This window comes from Schistocerca gregaria, chromosome 2, assembly GCF_023897955.1.
Source record: "Schistocerca gregaria isolate iqSchGreg1 chromosome 2, iqSchGreg1.2, whole genome shotgun sequence".
NCBI classification, from domain to species: Eukaryota; Metazoa; Arthropoda; class Insecta; order Orthoptera; family Acrididae; genus Schistocerca; species Schistocerca gregaria.
The window spans coordinates 249,308,350-249,326,600 of NC_064921.1; the positions used below are offsets into that span (position 1 = coordinate 249,308,350).

Here is an 18,251-nt window from a genome sequence, read left to right on the forward strand (position 1 = left end):
CATTCCATTGTACACACCGTTATTCAGTTAGAGGTTTGTATTCTAAAATTATTTACTTACTTTTAAGAACAATTACTACGGTCACTTAAAACCTAGTTTAAAAGCGCACATCTTTCTTGTTTATATTTTAGAATTTTATTTTATCAATACGTAAAACCTGGCATCTTAAACGGGCAAAACCGCCCGTTTCATAATTTACATTTGTACCAAGGCCCCAACTCTTCGAATAGCCCGCGTCTCTCATTCAATTGAATACGAGATCTTGCAGCTTAGCCAAGATAGAAGCGTAGCACTATGCAGAGCAATAAAAACCGAAATCAGCATTTGCCGTCAGATCTCTTCTGCGTAAGGCCCCCTAATGATTTAAACATTTTGTTGGAAACAAACAGCATTTAAATCAGTCATTACACAGGTGAAGTTGCAACGCAAAATATCCACAATACTGCAACGACAGGAAAATGCGAATCGTTGGCATCCAAGGATGTAGTTCCACAGTACTTAACATCTGTGACTAATTCATAAACACAAAGTGAGAGCCCTATGGTTGAGGAGGGAAAAATGTAATGTTTATGTTCGCGGTTCAGTGACATATTGTGTGATACAGCCTTGTAAGTATTTTGGTACGCGATGTGTGTCATTTCGAAAGGTAAATTGCTTGTTTAATTCACGTTTTGTCTTATTCGTAAGGGTGTCTAAATCAGTATTTGACAATTTGAAGCACAAACAAGTGACACCCTCTGATCATTAAACTAACCAGAATTAAGTTGCTTAAGGTGTATCATCATTCTTGCTTGGAAAATCTGTTCCAGATAATTCCGATATGCGCATTATAGAGCATATTGCGCGCGTAGGATGTTGTTAACATCTTGTAACTTCCGACTCTAGTCATCTACGTCAGTGTATATACTCAATGTTTGTTTCATTTGTATTGCGTAAAATGTCATTGCGACATCTTTCTGCGAATATTTTGGAACTCGTTTTTGTAATATATGTTTGCTGGTCCTTTTCTGACCTAAGCGTTTGACTTTTAGTTTTGTTTTGTAAACAACTATAAACTGTTTACCGCACTGACGGGTAATAGAGAAACATTGAGTGAGCATACTACCGAACAGGATAGACTGCAAGCACTAATAAGCTCTAAACCTACAGAGTGTTGTCCCTCACCTGGACTTTACACAATCTTCAAATGGATGCTATTGGTTTCTTTAGTGGAAGTCATTTGGGGTAGTACATTAGATCCACTCATTTCGGGTACAAATTACTTTTAGTCCGTTTATTGCTTAGCTCGGTTATTGTGCTGTGTATACGCCAATGTAACTCGGAATCTTCAAGATGTGGAACAAGTCAAGAGTTGGCTCCTATATCAACAAAATGAAGTAACTGTTAGAAACTGCGTTTATAATCATAATTGGGCAGATAAAAAACTTTTTCTCCTGTTTCCCGCAACCAATAATCATCTGCTTCACTAGTTCCTGATTCTTTCATTTGCTTCATCCTTGAAATGTCGAGCCTCATTGTCTAGAACCATTCATGATAAAGTAACAGAGCCCACTGCCTGTGTGGCGAATCATGTTTGTGATTGTGAAAATGCCTTTTCACCTGTCAAAACCAATATACCATTGTGATGTGTTCCTTTGTGCTGCAATACTTGTAAATCATTTGATCTGCAGTCATAAGGCATGTGTAATAAGTGACAAGCCATGGTGCAATTCCATAACCTAGCCTACATTTGTAAGGAGGATCGTGTCCCAGTGTTGCCAGCCATAATTCTGTGTGCATTGGGATTTCTCCATATCCTTGAACCAAGTACCTGTCCTGGCCATTTTACACAAACACTAGTGAATCACTTTCTTCTTTGGAAATAGCTTGAATATTAAAACTGGCAACTCTGTTTCTGTTTATATGTTTGTCACCATGTGGATGTAGTTTTAAATTAATACATTTATGTAGTCTGTGGGATTGAATAACACCCTTGCCATTTGGCCATGGTTAACAAGAGCAATGATAGTAGTATAAGATTTTGGGTCTAGTCTACAACAGGAGAATGAGGTGTTATACTCTTTCAAGTGTGATGTCTGAAGTGTTTACCATAGTTTTGTTTATATATTTCAGTTGTGTTCTTTAACATTATGTTGTATATCTAAAAACAAAGATGATGTAACTTACCAAACGAAAGCGCTGGCATGTTGATAGACACACAAACTTCAAGCTTTCGCAACCGACGGTTGCTTCATCAGGAAAGAGGGAAGGAGAGGGAAAGACGAAAGGATGAGGGTTTTAAGGAAGAGGGTAAGGAGTCATTCCAATCCCGGGAGCGGAAAGACTTACCTTAGGGGGGAAAAAAGGACAGGTATACACTCGCACACACACATATCCATCTGCACATATACAGATACAAGCAGACATTTGTAAAGGCAAAGAGTTTGGCCAGAGATGTCAGTCGAGGCGGAAGTACAGAGGCAAAGATGTTGTTGAATGACAGTTGAGGTATGAGCGGCGGCAACTTGAGATTAGCCGAGGTTGAGGTCTGGTGGGTAATGGGAAGAGAGGATATACTGAAGGGTAAGTTTCCATCTTAGGTGGAGGGTGGCATGCTGTTCTAATTTGCGGAGATGGGAACTTGCCCTTCAGTATATCCTCTCTTCCCGTTACCCACCAGGCCTCAACCTCGGCTAATTTCAAGTTTACAAGTGTCTGCTTGTATCTGTGTATGTGCAGGTGGATATGTCTGTGTGTGCGCGAGTGTATACCTGTCCTTTTTTCCCCCTAAGGTAAGTCTTTCCGCTCCCGGGATTTGAATGACTCCTTACCCTCTCCCTTAAAACCCACATCCTTTCGTCTTTCCCTCTCCTTCCCTCTTTCCTGATGAAGCAACCGTGCGTTGCGAAAGCTTGAAGTTTGTGTGTATGTTTGTGTTTGTGTGTCTATCAACATGCCAGCGCTTTCGTTTGGTAAGTTACATCATCTTTGTTTTTAGATATATTTTTCTCATGTGGAATGTTTCCCTCTATTATATTCATATCATTAACATTATGTTGTTTATTTACTGTGGGTGGTGGCTTGGAGTGCGTTGTGTAGTAAACTTGTGTATGTTAATTGGAGATGGCGGCTATGTTGATGATTGTGATATTGTCATTCTGCTTTGCATACTTTTAAATGATAATTGTGGTGACTAACTGATCTCTAGCAAAGTCACAGATCTAGGGTAGAATGGAAGGTATTTGGGAACTACCAAAATATTTGACACAAGTCAGTTTTGACCCATGATGTCATCAAGATGATGGACATCACCATGTTGCCCTTGCACAAAACTATGACCATCATATCACATTAAAGGTGCAAACAAACAAGACTAGTCCAAGACACATGTAATTGTAAAACAAATTTAAAACCAAGGGGACAACTGCAGGAATTGAATTTTGGGTGGTGGCTGACAAAGTATGACATTTGTTATATTAAAGACATTTCAAACAAATACTTATTTAAAAGTCTATTCTCAAAAATTCTAAAACTTTAACAAACACAAATACAGAAAGTGAAATCTGTTATACTAAAACACAAATGAGTCCGCAAAAAGTTGATATGGGAAATTTCATATGGCCTACATAGCTGAAATGAAGTCTACAATACCAATAAGCCAAAGCTCTATATGTAGGTTTATTGAAAAAATAGCCTAACCAAAATAGCTTGCACAGTCCCCATGATACACACACACACACACACACACACACACACACACACACACACACACACACACACACACACATTAATGCCACTCATTTCTTTCAAACTGGGAATCTCTCCAAATGAATCTCCAAACATGACCATGCTGATTATGCCAAATGAACTTGCCACACTTCAGTGATACAGTAACTTTTATTATTTTTGTAACTTTAGCACAGACATGGCATTTCACATATGCAGAATCAAGTCATACATTTGCAAAAGGTAAATAGTTGTCACCATATAATCACCCAATATGACATACAAGAAACTGCTGGTAAACTTCATAGTCATATCAAATAATTAATAAGAATCGAAAAACTTATTTAAATCTTCAACCATGAACATGACATAGAAATAATAATTCTAAAGCCAAAAGAAAGTCTGTAGCTGACATTAAAATTACTAAAAAAATCACCATACACACAATTCCAAAATGAGTTTTAGCAGATAGGTCTCAACCAGTCTAATGAATCTCTAAAATCACTAATAAACAGTTTTGAGACACCAATGTTCAATACTAAGGTGTGCCACCACGTAGTCCATAAGGCCAGAAGGAATACCCCCGTGAAGACTATGTCCTGCCAGCCAACAAACACCTTCGTCTTCATCTGCCAAATGCAAAGGCTCAAAGAAACCAAACAAAGGCAACAGTCTTTTCTTTGCTGACTCGAAGACCCTCTCCCACAGTGTCACTGCATTATACTCTTATCCGGCCGAACTGCATCTCGCTGGTGCGCACTGCCAACCATTTCTCTGCCCTGGAATGTGCTGGCCAACCTGAGGAGAATGCCAACACCTCTGCAGATCTTATGGAGCAGATCCTCCAGCCTCTGCACTCTGTAGTAGTGAATCTCTGCTGAGGTGACAACCCTTCATTTTTTTCTCTCCTCCCCTTTCCCCATCATGACTCTCATCCAATGGAATTTTCATGATGTTAAATCCAATAAGGACGAATTAAGGCTGTTCTGGGAATCACACTGCTCACTTGTTTTCTGCCTTCAGGAAACAAAATTGCATCCTCGGTGACCGCTTTGATATCTTGAAGTTATTTTTTTGTGAATGTTGACCTTTCCCACTGAGGACGGCATTCTGACCCATGGAGGAGTCATGCTGCTCATCCAGTATGACATTCGTGGTTAAACCATCTCACTGAACACCTGGCTGGAAGCTGCTGCAGTCTGCATTTTCCTTCCCCACTTCATCTTTTCCCTTTGTACCGTCTACATCCCTCCATCATTCAGTGCCACCAGGGAAGACTTCCTCCAGCTTATTGGACAACTTCCCCTCTCCTTGACTTTAATGCACACCATCCCATTTTGGGCTCTTAGCGAACTTGCCCAAGAGGTGCCCTCTTGACTGATATTCTGTCAGCTCAACCTCATCTGCCTTAACATTGGAATACCCATGTTCCTTCTATACTCTACACACACCTATTCCCATTTGGACCACTTGTTCTACTCTGCCCAGCTTGCCCTTTGTCTCGAGTGGTTCGTTCTCCAAGACATGTACTTGAGAGATAATTTCCCATGTGACGCCCATTTGCTGATTCCTACCTCGCTTACATGTAAACCAAATTGGCAGCTTTCAAATGCCAACTTGAGGCTTTAAAGCTCCCTGGCATCCTTTGATGAACAACATTTCCCCAGTTGTGATGACTAGGTAGAATATCTTACAGATATTATCTTGCAGAACATTCCATCTTCGCGTTTCACCTTTACCATGCCAAGTCCTAGTTCCATGGCGGTCAGAGGTGTGGTGCGACGCAGTTTGCACACAGAGATGGGCTCTCCACATTTTTCACCATCATCCTACATTGGAGAACTGCATTCCTTATAAACAGTTTGTGTGCAGTGTTGTCGCATTCTTCAGGTTAGAAAAAAAGCTACCTGGATTTAATTTACTAGTTCTTTTAACAGTTCCACTCCCTTTTCCTTCATTTGGGCCATTCTCCAATAACTGTCTTGGACCAAGGTCCATTAGCCAATTTCCACCCTGACCGTAGCAGATGATGATATTGTGGGTACCATTGCTATCTCCAGTGCTTTGGGCCACTATTTTGCAGGGATTTTGATCTCGACTCACTATCACCCTGTCGTGATATCATTTCGTCTCAGAATCAGGAATGCTAAAATGACACCTTTACTATGCGGTGCTAGAACGTGCTCCCACTTCATCCAGATCTTCTGTCCCAGGGCTGCATGATGTTCACATTCAGATGTTGCAGCACCTTTCTCTTGTGAGCAAGCATTTTCTCCTTTATATGTACAATTGCATTTGGGCAGGTGACACATTTCCCAGGTGCTGGTGTGAATACTTTCTCACACCTGTACCTAAGCTCGGCAAGGACAAACAGCTTCCTTCCAGCTACTGCCCCATTTCACTCACCAGCTGTGTTCACAAGGTGATGGAATATATGACTCATGGCCAGCAGGTATGGTGGCTCGAGTCCTGTAATCTACTTATGCCTGCAGAATGAGGATTTCATGCACAGTGTTTTACAGTTGGCCGTCTCATCACTTTGACAACCCATGTCATGAACCTTTTTTCTGTGGAAATACCAGACTGTGGTTTTGTTTTTTTGATTTGGAGGAAGCCTACGACACCTGCTGGAGAGGACTGATATCCTGTGTACTCCATGCACCTGAGGCTTCTTAGTCCGCCTGCCAATTTTCCTTCAGGAATTTTTGAAAGACAGAGTTTTCAACATACATTTGGATTAGGCTTTGTTGGACACTTTTATCTGGGATATAAGGGTACCTTAATGCTCCATTGTAAGTGTTGTTCTCTTTGCCATAGCCTGTAACCTTGTTATGGCCTGTCTCCCATCAGGCATCTGTGGATCACTTTTCGTCAACAACTTTGCAATCTGTTGCAGTTCTTCATGGGCTTGTCTCCTTTAGTGGTGTCTTGAGCGATGTCTCGATTGTCTTTAATCATGGAGCATTATTGGTGGAATGTCCCCTTCTTTTGCCCCTTTGTACTAAGGATAGCCATTGAGATTCCCTGTCTTTAATATTAGCAGACAATTCATGGATGGTTGAACTGGTCCTCAGTTTCCTTCATGAAAGTGGATTTTATTTTTATTTATAATATTTTACTTTCCTCCTGAAGCAGGGGCAGGGTAGTTGTAGTGTGGCCTCTCTTCAAGTTTTCTGGATCTTGGACCCATAAGTACCCATGTCATAAAATTAGAAAAACAATACTTGAAAGAAATTAAAAGCAACTATACACTAAGCCCAACCCTCAGTCAGGCGGTTCAAACTATAAAGGAAGGAATCTATCTGAAACCACACACACTAAAGGCATAAAAGGCAGGCAAAATCTAAAACCTGGAAAAACAGAGGAATAAAAGAGCGAACTTTGCATGGGGGAGTGGTCATGGGTCCCTCTGACTGGATGCACCCACTTTAAGGGGATGCCTCTATCTTTAGCATGTAATTTTTGAATCACAGGGTGATGACCCTGGCATTTAGTCCTACAACCCTCCTCACTCAGTCAGTCAATAGTGGAGCATTGACAATGGCTTTTGCTTTTCCATTGACAAAGCCGTTTGTATAATTTTCTGTTGACGTGGTGGGTTATTCCACCATCTATGCATCTTGGGGCTTTTGTTCTTCCATTTACTGAAATTACAGAATTCCTGGGGCTCATGCCTGATAGGAAACTTTCTTGGCCCCACATGTGCCTTGCCTGGCTGCACACTGTACCTGATCATTCAATGTCCTATGTGCCCTAAGCATAGGGAATGGATCGGACTACCCTCCTTTGTTTATACATATCCTTGTTTGTTTGAAGCTAGACTGTGGGTGTTTTGTTTGTTCATCTGAACATCCGACCACCTTACGCCATCTTAACATAATCACCCATTGTGGAATACGTTTGGCCAGTGACGCCTTTTACACTAGCCCAGTTGAGAGTCTCTATGCAGAAACTGCTGAACTCTACCACTGTCCTACCGGCGTGATGTCCTCCTCAGTGGATATGAATGCCATTTGTCTTCCATGCCTGGCCATCCAGCCTTGCCCCTTTTTCAATGACACTCTTGACTCAGTATGGGGCCCGCACTTCTTCTCTGTTACCTCCTGGAGTTTGCTTTCGGCTACTGCTCCGGCAGCTTAACTTCGTGCTACCTGCCACATTCCCGATGGGTGTGAAACTTGAACTGCATTGACTTTGTGCAGCAGCCCATGTTCATCTTGGATTTCATAGGCTTTCCAAGGACACTACTCCAGATTCGATCTATTGCTTTGCTTCTCAACCTTAGCATGCATCTTAGTGGTAGCTCCTTCGTGTCTGCTGATAACTCTAATACCAACTGTTGACTGTGCCTTCCTCATTGACACTGACCATTTTCAGTATGTACTTCCAGAATACTGCTAGATTTTTACAGCAGAGCTCTTTATCCTCTATGAAACCACCCAGTACATGCAGCAACATGACTTTAACTGTGGCATACGCTCCAATTTTCTCAGTGTCCTTCAGAGCCTCAGTATGCTGTACACAGTCCGTCCCTTAGTGCATCAGGTCCAGGAAACCTTCCACTTGCTCGCTGTTGAGAGAGTCATCATGATGTTCGTGTGGGTTCCTCGTCATGTTGGTCTGATGGGAAAAAAACCTGCTGACACTGCTGTCAGCTGTCAAGCTGTCAAGGATGCAGTCCTCCTGCCTCGGCCTGCTAGTACTTCTCCATTACTTCTGATGATCTCCGTGTTGCCATCTGTCACCAGGTGGTATCACTTTGGCATCACACAGATATTCCCATCACGGGAACAAGCTCTGGGGAATTAAAATACTCCCAGCTACTTGGGTGACCTCTGCTTGGCCCTCTTGCTGTGATGAGATAATTTTATGTAGGTTGTGTATTGGGCACTGTCTTTTTAGCCATAGCTATTGGTTAAGTGGTGATCCCTCACCACTTGTGCTCATTGTCATCAACCTTTGACGTTTCACCATTTCCTGACCCCATGCTTTTATTTTAACTGCTTATATGTCAGTTTGTTTTCCATCTTAGTTTTCGGCTGTTTTAGCTAATGGCACATGGGCTATCGATTGGGTTTTACTTTTTCTCCATTGTAGGAATATGGCATAAAACATTTAATCTTTGGTTAGAGACCTCTGCTTCTCTACAGCATATTTTGTTGAACTTTGCCTTTGGTTTTAGCGGTTTTCTAAGTTTATGACATGGACGCTTATGACCTCAGTTGTTTTTGCTGATCCCCCCCCCCACACACACAAGAAAAATAAATCATGGCGAATGATCATTCATGAGCAGTGCAGTGGTGAGATGTTTTAATTCTGCGTCAAGCAACTCTGGCTCACAAATTTTCTTTGCTCTACCACCAACGTTTTTATGATGCCTCACTTTTGTTGTGTGTGGTGACTCAAATCCTGGTGTAAGTACCTGTCTGTGTGCGTGGGTTTTTGATAAACTGTGCAGTGTAAGCTACTATCTGGTTTCTTGAAAACTAGCGCATCAAGAAAATTCAGTCTCCTGCCTACCTGCTCCTCTGTGCTAAACCAAATCTTCAGATTAATCCCATTGAGATGCTTGTGCAAATGAGCTAGTTACTCTCTGCCATACCTCCACACAATAAATGTAGCTTCCACGTACCGGAACCAAATGTTCGGTTTTTTGTTTCCAGTTTTAGTGCTTGCTTTTTGAATTTTTCCATAAAGAAATTTGCTATTACTTTGCTTAAGAGGCTCCCCATAGCACATTGAAATGTGTGGTTTGAGGTAATATTTAAACAGTTCTGCAATATTAGGAGGAAAAATCTTGCAACCCTTCATTGAGTGGAATGATAGTAAATAGCAATACCACATCAAAGCCCTCGGACTGAGCATTGATTTGCTGGGTATGGGTTTGGTGACCGCAGGGTTCCTGAGCTGGGGGCTGGTAAGTGCCACCCAGCCCCCATCACCGTAAGCTCTGGGCATACTTCAGTGACCACTGCGCGGTGTGGCGGTGGAACATTTTGTGTCTCAGGGAATGGGGATCTTGGCTTGACTGCCTGGATTGTGAGGACGGGATAAACCTCTATAAAAAAAAAAAAAAAAAAAACCTCAGTCTCAAGGTGTGCTGCCCGCTGTCGGGATGCCTGGCTGTTGAGGTGGAACAGCTGTTAGTGGGCAACCTCTGGGGAACCTGCCACACGTCAGTTGTATAAAGCTTACTGAGGCATGGGAATCTCTGTCTCAGTGACCCTTATTTCCCTAGCTGCTCGTGGGACTGAGGTGGAAGCCTCGAAATCGTCATCTTCTGCTCCCAGCAAGAAGGTTGTACCACCTGGGAGTATTCACAACCATTCATCCAAAAGAATAAGAGAGGCTGGTCCTCCTGATAATAAGAATGCTTTGGACTGCAGTAACAAGGCTCATGGAGTCATTTATAACAATGTATTTCTGGTGATAAAGAGGATGGAGGGGACATTTCAAAGTGTCCTCCTTTTATGTCCATAAGGGTTTAAAAGGCCTTGATGGAACATTAAAATCTATAAAACGGTTGCGTAATGGCTTATTGTTGGTTGAAACTAAAGGGTCAAAGCAGGTAGACCTTCTTAAGAAACTGGGTGACTATGATATCATTGTTGATATGCACACCTCTCTCAGCTCAAGTAAGGGCATTATCACATGTCGGATATCATGGACATGGACATAGAACTCAAGCGAGAATGGGCATCTCAGGGAATAGTCTACGTGGAGCAACAAACGCGCAAGAATAATGGAGCAACTGTAAAAACACTTTCTTTATTACATTCAATTCTCCGACACTGCCTGAACATCTTATGGCGGGGTTCCTTCGACCCAATGTTTGGTCTTACACTCCAAACCCTATGTGGTGCTATAAATGCCAGCATTTTGGCCATACAATCATAAGTTGTGGAGGTGAAGCAATCTGCGGGAACTGCGGAAAAGCCACTCATGACGCTGGGGCTGACTGCTCGTCTCTGGCGATCTGCATCAATTGCTCTGATGACCAGCCAGTCTGGAGCTGAGAGTGCCTATTTTTTCTGAAGAACGCAAAAATCAGTAGATAAAAGTGATCAGGAGGATCCACTATGCTGAAGCCAAGAAAGAATATAAGGTGACAAAACGCCTTGTCTTTGCCACCTCTATTCTTACATGGTGCAGAAACCTGTTCCCAAGGCCGATGCCCCCTTGTGGGTCCAGGGGTTAGAATAGGACCGAGGTATTCCTGCCTGTCGTAAGAGGCGATTAAAAGGAGTCTCACACTTTTCGGCCCTATGAGTTCAGTTCCCACTGTATGGTTTGACCTACCACTTTCAAAATTCTACAGAAGTACAGGCCATAAGGGGAAGGATGCCTTACGTGATGCACAAGTTATCCATAGTCCCTTACATTCGATCTCCTGAATCTCTTGACATGGCTTTGCATCTCCACCTGCGATTCAACATTTTGGGCGAGGACACTTTCCAGGGTATGTCATCTTCTTCCATTGTCCTCTATCACCCCCATGACAATATTGGATTTCTCTGCGCCCAATATCTAGCACGGTAGCCAGTCCCTTGTGGTGGGGCCATCATGTACCCATTTGGTGGTAGCCCCCTGACAACAAAGGAATCGCACTGCTGATGCGTGAGCTGTAAACTCAGCTCATATGCCAAGGAGTAGATGCCTGTCTTCCTGGGGCATCAGGACTCCCAGCAACAGCCATCATGCCAGTTGACCTTTGCTGTAGCTGGGTGGCACCTGTGAGGAGAGCCCCTGATCGTAGTGGGTGGCCTCAGGGTGGATGACCTGCAATGAAGTGGACTAAGCCATGTCTTGCTGGTGACCGTACAACACCAGCAGTCTCTAAGAAGGGCAAGATCGAATATAATGCTGACAGGTATGACATTAAATCATTTCCCTCCCTTGCTACACTATAGGAGGAACATAGGACTACAGAATGGCGAGAGCCACATTCGCCTAGGATTTTAGTCTGTAGCAGAACTGATGCAGCTTCCTTTCTACCTATGAAGCCTCAGTTTTTCGTTGAACACCTTGAGGATAAGTTTGGAGAAGTAACAGTGCTGTCCAAGATGCAAAATGGCGCAGTCTTGATTCAGATAGCATCCCCAGCCCAATCCCGAGCATTGCTTGCCTGTGACAAGCTGGGTGATATTCCTGTACCTGTCAGTCCCCATAATAGCCTCATCATGGTCCAGGGGATCATTTTCTATCGTGATCTCCCCTTGCAGTCTGACGACAATCTCCACGCCCATTTAGAATGGTGGGGTGTTCATTTCATCCGGCGCATTTACAGGCGACTCAAAAGACAACAGGGTTGCTACCAGTGCCTTCATCTTGGCCTTTGAGGGTGATTCATTGCCTGAAAAGGTCAAGGTGATGGTTTACCACTGTGATGTTAAACCTAATGTCCCTCCCCCTATGCGGTGCTTTAAGTGTTGGAAGTTTGGTCACATGTCTTCCTGCTGCACTCCTAGTGCCACATGTTGAGACTGCGGATCTCCATTGCTCCCAGATACTCAATGTGAACTTCCTCCCACTTGCGCCAACTGTGGAAAGCACCCCTCCCCCTGCTCGCCAGACTGCCCAGCATGCCAAAAGGAGTGGAAAATCATGGAGTACAAGAGCCTGGACCAGTTGACTTACCAAGAGGCTAAATGTAAATTTGAAAGATTACACCCCATTCTGTTGACGTCGACCTATGCTGCAGCTACGTTACCATCCCAGGTGCCAGTGGTTCCTTACTCTGTGCCACAAACAGTGGGCCCTCCGGGCCACTAGAATACGTCTGCCCCCATGGTGGGCATCTTCCTCCGTTGCTCCCAAAGCACCTACTTCGGGAGCAAGGATCCCTCAAACGCAGGGGACATAACCTCAGCCCTTGCCAGAGAAGCAACAGCCTTTTCCTGCTCCTCTTGTGCAGAAGGGGTCTCATGGGGCCCTCTTTCCCAAGGTCTTCACTAATGCCAGGGCGGACACTTGCCAGTGGCTCATGGAGCCAAAAGCTGCTGGACGAAGAGCTTCATGGGCTTCCTCTGTGCCTGAAGCTACTTTGGAGAAATATTTCCAGCAAGCCCCTAAAGAGAAGTGAGAGAGCAAGCAAACTAAGAAGAAGTCTGCTGAGAAGCATGTACACCACCACTCTCTATCAATTCTGCATCTGAGGATGCGGTGGAGATCTTAGTTTCCCCTGTGGACCTGGATCTCATTGATTCCTCATCCACCATAGAAATGGCTACAAATACTCAATCTGTGGCAGCAGGTGACCGTGAGGCATAACGTGCACGCTTGTGCGCTTCATGCCTTACCAGCTTTCTGCATTGCCCTTTGAGAAATGTGGCTCCCAGCAATGCGGACCCCTGTCCTCTGTGGCTATAGAGGATATTACAAGAACCACAGAGTGTCTATGTCTTGAACTCAGTATGCAGTGAACCTGTACCGTTTCAAACCCCTCTTTGAAGCTGTGGCTGTCAGGATAAGGACGACGCAGGAAATAACTGTCTGCAACGTATATCTTCCTCCAGATGGTGCAGTACCCCTGAATGGATTGGCTGCAGTAATTCATCAACTCCCTAAACCTTTCCTACTTGGGGGGTGGCACCGTGCTTACTGGCCGAGGAAGAGACGTCGAAAATTTACTGTCACAACTTGACCTCTGGCTCTTAAATACAAGTGCCCCCACACATTTCAGTGTGGCACATGGCACGTATTCCGCCGTTGATCTCTCGGTTTGCAGTCCTGGCCTTCTCCCATCTATCCACTGGAGAGCACATGACGACTGTGTGGTAGTGACCACTTTCCCATCTTCCTCTCACTGCCGCAGTGTCAGGCCCACTGACACCTGCCCAGATGGGCTTTAAACAAGGCAGACTGGGAAGCCTTAATCTCTTCTGTCACCATTGGATCTCCCCCACATGGTAACATTGATGTGGTGGTTGAGCGGGTAACTGCAATGATCGTTTCTGTTGCGGAAAACATGATCCCTTAACTCTTCAGGGTGTCCTCGCAAAAGACAGTCCCTTGAGTGTCGCCGGAAGCCGCTGAAGCAATTAAGTAGCGTCAGCGAGCTCTACAATGGTACCATTCCCTGGAGCACCTCATAGCCTTTAAGTGACGCTTGCATTTGCCAGCTTTTCAAATGATGGAAATAGGAGCGTTGGGAGAGATACGTCTCGATCATTGGGTGCCTAGTCTGGGTGAAGATGAGATGAGTTTTTGGGTACCAGACCCCATCAGGTGTTCCCGGAGTTAACATGAATGGCATGTTATCTACCGACGCAAATGCAATTGCCGAGCACTTTGCTGAGCACTATTGTTACGCCTCTGCATTGGAGGATTACCTCCCAGCCTTTCGCACTCTCAAATGGTGGATGGAAGGGAAAGTCCTCTCATTCACTACATGCCACAGTGAACCCTGTAACGCCAATTTCACGGAGTGGGACCTCCTCAGTGCCTTTGGACATTGCCCCGACACAGCTCTTGGGCCAGATCGGAACAAAGTCAGATGATTAAATACCTCTCGTCTGACTACAAGCAACATCTCATTGTGATCTTCAACCGGATCTGGTGCAATAGCATCTTTCCATCACACTGGTGGGAGAGCATCATCATGCCAGTACTCAAACCCGGCAAAAACCCGCTTGATGTGGATAGCTATCGGCCCATCAGCCTCACCATCGTTCTTTGTAAGCTGCTGGAACGTACGGTGTGTACGCGGTTGGGTTGGGTCCTGGAGTCATATGGCCTACTGGCTCTGTGCCAGGACGGTTTCCGCCTGGGTCGCTCAACCACTGATAATCTTGTGTCCCTCGAGTCTGCCATCCGAGCAGCCTTTTCCATATGTCAACACCTTGTTGCTGTCTTTTTTGATTTACAAAAAAGCATACGACACCACCTGGTAACATCATATCCTTGCCACATTATATGAGTGAAGTCTCCGAGGCTCACTCCCAATTTTTATTCAGAATTTCCTGTTGCTTCGTGCTTTCCGTGTCGAAGTTGGTGCCTCCCATAGTTCCTCCCACGTCCAGGAGAATGGGGTCCCGCAGGGCTCTGTATTGAGTGTATCTCTACTTTTAGTGGCCATTAATGGTCTAGCAGCAGCCATAGGGACATCCATCTCACCCTCTGTGTATGCAGACGACTTCTGCATTTCGTACTGCTCCACCAGTACTGGTGTTGCTGAGCGGCACTTACAGGGAGCGATCCACAAGGTACAGTCATGAGTTCTAGCCCATGACTTCCAGTTTTCAGCTGCAAAGTCATGTGTCATGCACTTGTCGGCATTGTACCATTCATCAACCAGAACTTTGCCTTACTGGCAATCCCCTCACTGTAGTAGAGACATATCGATTTTTAGGACTGTTCAATGCCCGGTTGACTTGGCTTCGTCACCTTCATCAGCTTAAGCGGGAGTGCTGGCAGCACCTCAATGCTCTCCGCTGCCTGAGCACCACCAACTGGGGTGCAGATCCCTCTACACTGGTGCAGCTTTACAGAGCCCTTGTTAAATCCCACCTTGACTATGGGAGTCTGGTTTATGGTTAAGCGGTACCCTCAACATTGTGTTTACTCGACCCAGTGCACCACTGTGGCGTTCGACTAGCGACAGATGCTTTTAGGATGAGTCCGGTGACTAGTGCCCTGGTGGTGGCTGAAGTCCCTCCATTGCATGTGTAACTGCTTGCCAGTTATGTTGCACACATTCGTAGTTCTCCTGCGTATCTGAATTACCGCTTCCTTTTCCCACCCACAGCGGTTCATCTCCTGCGTCGGCGGCCCAGGTCAGGGTGTACAGTTGCAGTTCACGTCCAATCTCTTCTGTCTGAAATCGGATCCTTCCCTTTACCACCTATATACCAGATCCATTCGTGTACACCTCCATGGTGTACACCTAGGCTACGACTTCACCTGGACCTTTCACATGGCCCAAAGGACTCAGTTCACTTTGCGGCTCTCCACTGTCACTTCCTCTTTGTTCTTGACATGTACCGAGGCCATGAACTGGTTTACATTGACGGCTTAGTGGCTGATGGAACACGTTGGCTTCGCGTATGTCCATGGAGGACATATTGAACAACATGTCCTGCCCGATGGCTGTGGTGTAGAGCTGGTGGCCATATCTCGTGCTCTTAAGCACCTCTGTTCATGCCCTGGGGAGTTGTTTCTTCTGTGTACTGACTCCTTGAGCAGCCTACAAGCTATCAACCAGTGCTACCCTCGTCATCCTTTGGTAGTGACCATCCAGGAGTCCATCTATGCCCTGGAATGGTCTGGTCGTTCAGTGGTGTTTTTGTGGATCCCAGGCAACGAACTTGCTAACAGGCTGGCAAAAACAGGCTATGCGGAAGCCGCGTATGGAGATTGGCATTCCAATAACTGATCTGCATTCGTTTTCACACTGCCAGGTTTTTCGGCTTTGGGAGATGGAACGACAACAAACTGCTTGCCGTTAAGGAGACTATGAATGTGTGGCAGTCTTCCATGCGGGCCTCTCGCAGGGACAATGTGGTTCTCTGCCTGATTGGCCACACTTGGGCGACCCACGGCTATCTCCTGCACCATGAAGACCCACGTCCGTGTCGATGCGGCACGTGGTTGATTGTGCCCATATTCTGGTGCACTGTCCCACTTTGACTACCTGGTGACAAAATCTTTGGTTACTGGACTCATTTCCGCTAATTTTATCTGACAACACTTCATTGGCTGATTTAGATTTACATTTTATTCATGAGGGTAGGTTTTATCATTTGATCTAAGTTTTTGTGCATGTCTTTTGTCTCTCTATGTCCTCCACCCGTGCTTTTAGGGTGGAGGTTTAATGTGTTTCAGGGTGGCTGGATTCTCCTTTTTATTCTCATGGTCAGCCAGCCATGGTAATCAGTTTTGTTGTTTTAATCTATTTTCCTGTTTCTTGCGTTTCTGTGGTTTTCGTCTCCCCTTTTGTCCATTTACGTGTTTGTTGCCCTTCCGTTGTTCTTGTGGTTTTTCCTCTCTCTCTGTTTTGTGTTGTCAGTCTCGTGTGTTTGATTCTCACCCTTGTGGCATTGTTTTATTTGGAACAAGGGACTGATGACCTAGCAGTTTGATCCCTTCCCAATGTCTTTTAAACAAACAAACCAACTAATCAAGCCCGACACTTAGACACAGACGACGCCTAGCGTGCCTGTAGCCCCCGCAAGCTCCTGTACTCGCACGTGTACATGTCAAGTTCCGCTGTATTTACCTCCGCAAGATGCACTAGACTCTGCGGCTCTCACAGATTTTGTCACACAACTCCCGCGACCATTCCTCCTCCTGGGAGACTTCGGTGCCCATCATGTTCTGCCGGGCTTGACCAATACTTGCCCTCGGTGTTGGGTCTTGGAGGGCCTCATGACATCTCACGAGCTGTGCATCCTCAACAGCGGTAATCTCACACATTTCTGTACTGCTACTGTGTCATTCTCAGCCATTGACCTCTCTTTCTGTTCTCCCACCCTCACTGACTCTGTTCAGTGGGAGGTCATTAATGACCTTCATTCCAGCCACCACTTCCCAATCCGCCTTCACCTACTAAATGGCTCACCACCTGAAGTTAAGCCCCCTAAATGGATGGTCATCAGGGCTAACTGGATGCATTTCAGCTAGCTGGCTGTGTTCAAACACTGCGACAGCATCCAAGGATGGGTGGATTACATCACACGAGTGATTCATCGTGCCACTGACCTCCATCCTCAGGTCACCTTAGGAGGTGACCAGTACTTTGGTGGGCAGATGAGTGCCATTCCGCGATCCGGGTAAGGCATGCTGCTCTTCGACATTTTAAATGCCAACCGACAGCAGACAAACTTGGGAACTTTGAGTTGCGAGGCCAAGGCTCAATGTATCATTAGGGAGAGTAAGAAAGGTCATGGCAAGTGTTCCTGTACTCCATAAATCGTTCCACTTCTTGTATAAAAATATGGGAAGCCATCGGGAGGATTTCCAGAAAACGCAGCCGTTTACCAAAAATAGCAGTCCTGAAACAGGGGTGCATCCAAACAACACCCAGAGACATTCCTCAGACACTGGCTGAACATTTTGCACAAACTACTGCCAATGAAAACCAGGATATGCGGTTTCGTCACTATCGTGCAACTGTTGAGAGGGAAAAGTTGGACTCCAGGTCCAACAGTTCTGAGGCCTACAACTCTCCTTCTCTCCACGTGGGAGCTTGAATCAGCACTGACTGAGATATGTGACACTGCATCTGGTCATGACCAAATCCGGTACTGCTTGCTTCGACATTTGCCAGTGGAATCAAAGGAAATCCTCCTCAAAAGTTTTAATCTAATAAGGCAGACAGGCAAATTTCCAAACTTGTGGAGGAAAGGACTACACAAGCCCCCGTAGTTATCAGAGTATCGCCTTAACGAGCTGTGTAGGAAAGAGTCTGGAGCAAATGGTTAACCATTGTCTGGTCCATTTGTTAGAGACCAGGCAACTCCTTAGCCGCTCTCAGTGTGGATTCTGAAGATTTCGCTCCGCTGTCGACAATCTGACCCTCCTACAGGTGGCTGCTCAGCAGGCTTCCC

At 45.2% G+C, this 18,251-nt stretch overlaps 1 protein-coding gene across 1 annotated transcript in view; it reads left to right on the plus strand.

The window, feature by feature from the left end:
* Positions 1 to 407: 407 nt before the first annotated feature.
* LOC126336786 (transcriptional adapter 3-A) overlaps positions 408 to 18,251 on the plus strand; it is a 47,020-nt gene continuing 29,176 nt past the window's right edge. Inside the window, exon 1 of the mRNA XM_050000806.1 lies at positions 408 to 608. The gene's annotated coding sequence lies outside the window, so the exon portion shown is untranslated. The remainder of the gene's footprint in view (positions 609 to 18,251) is intronic.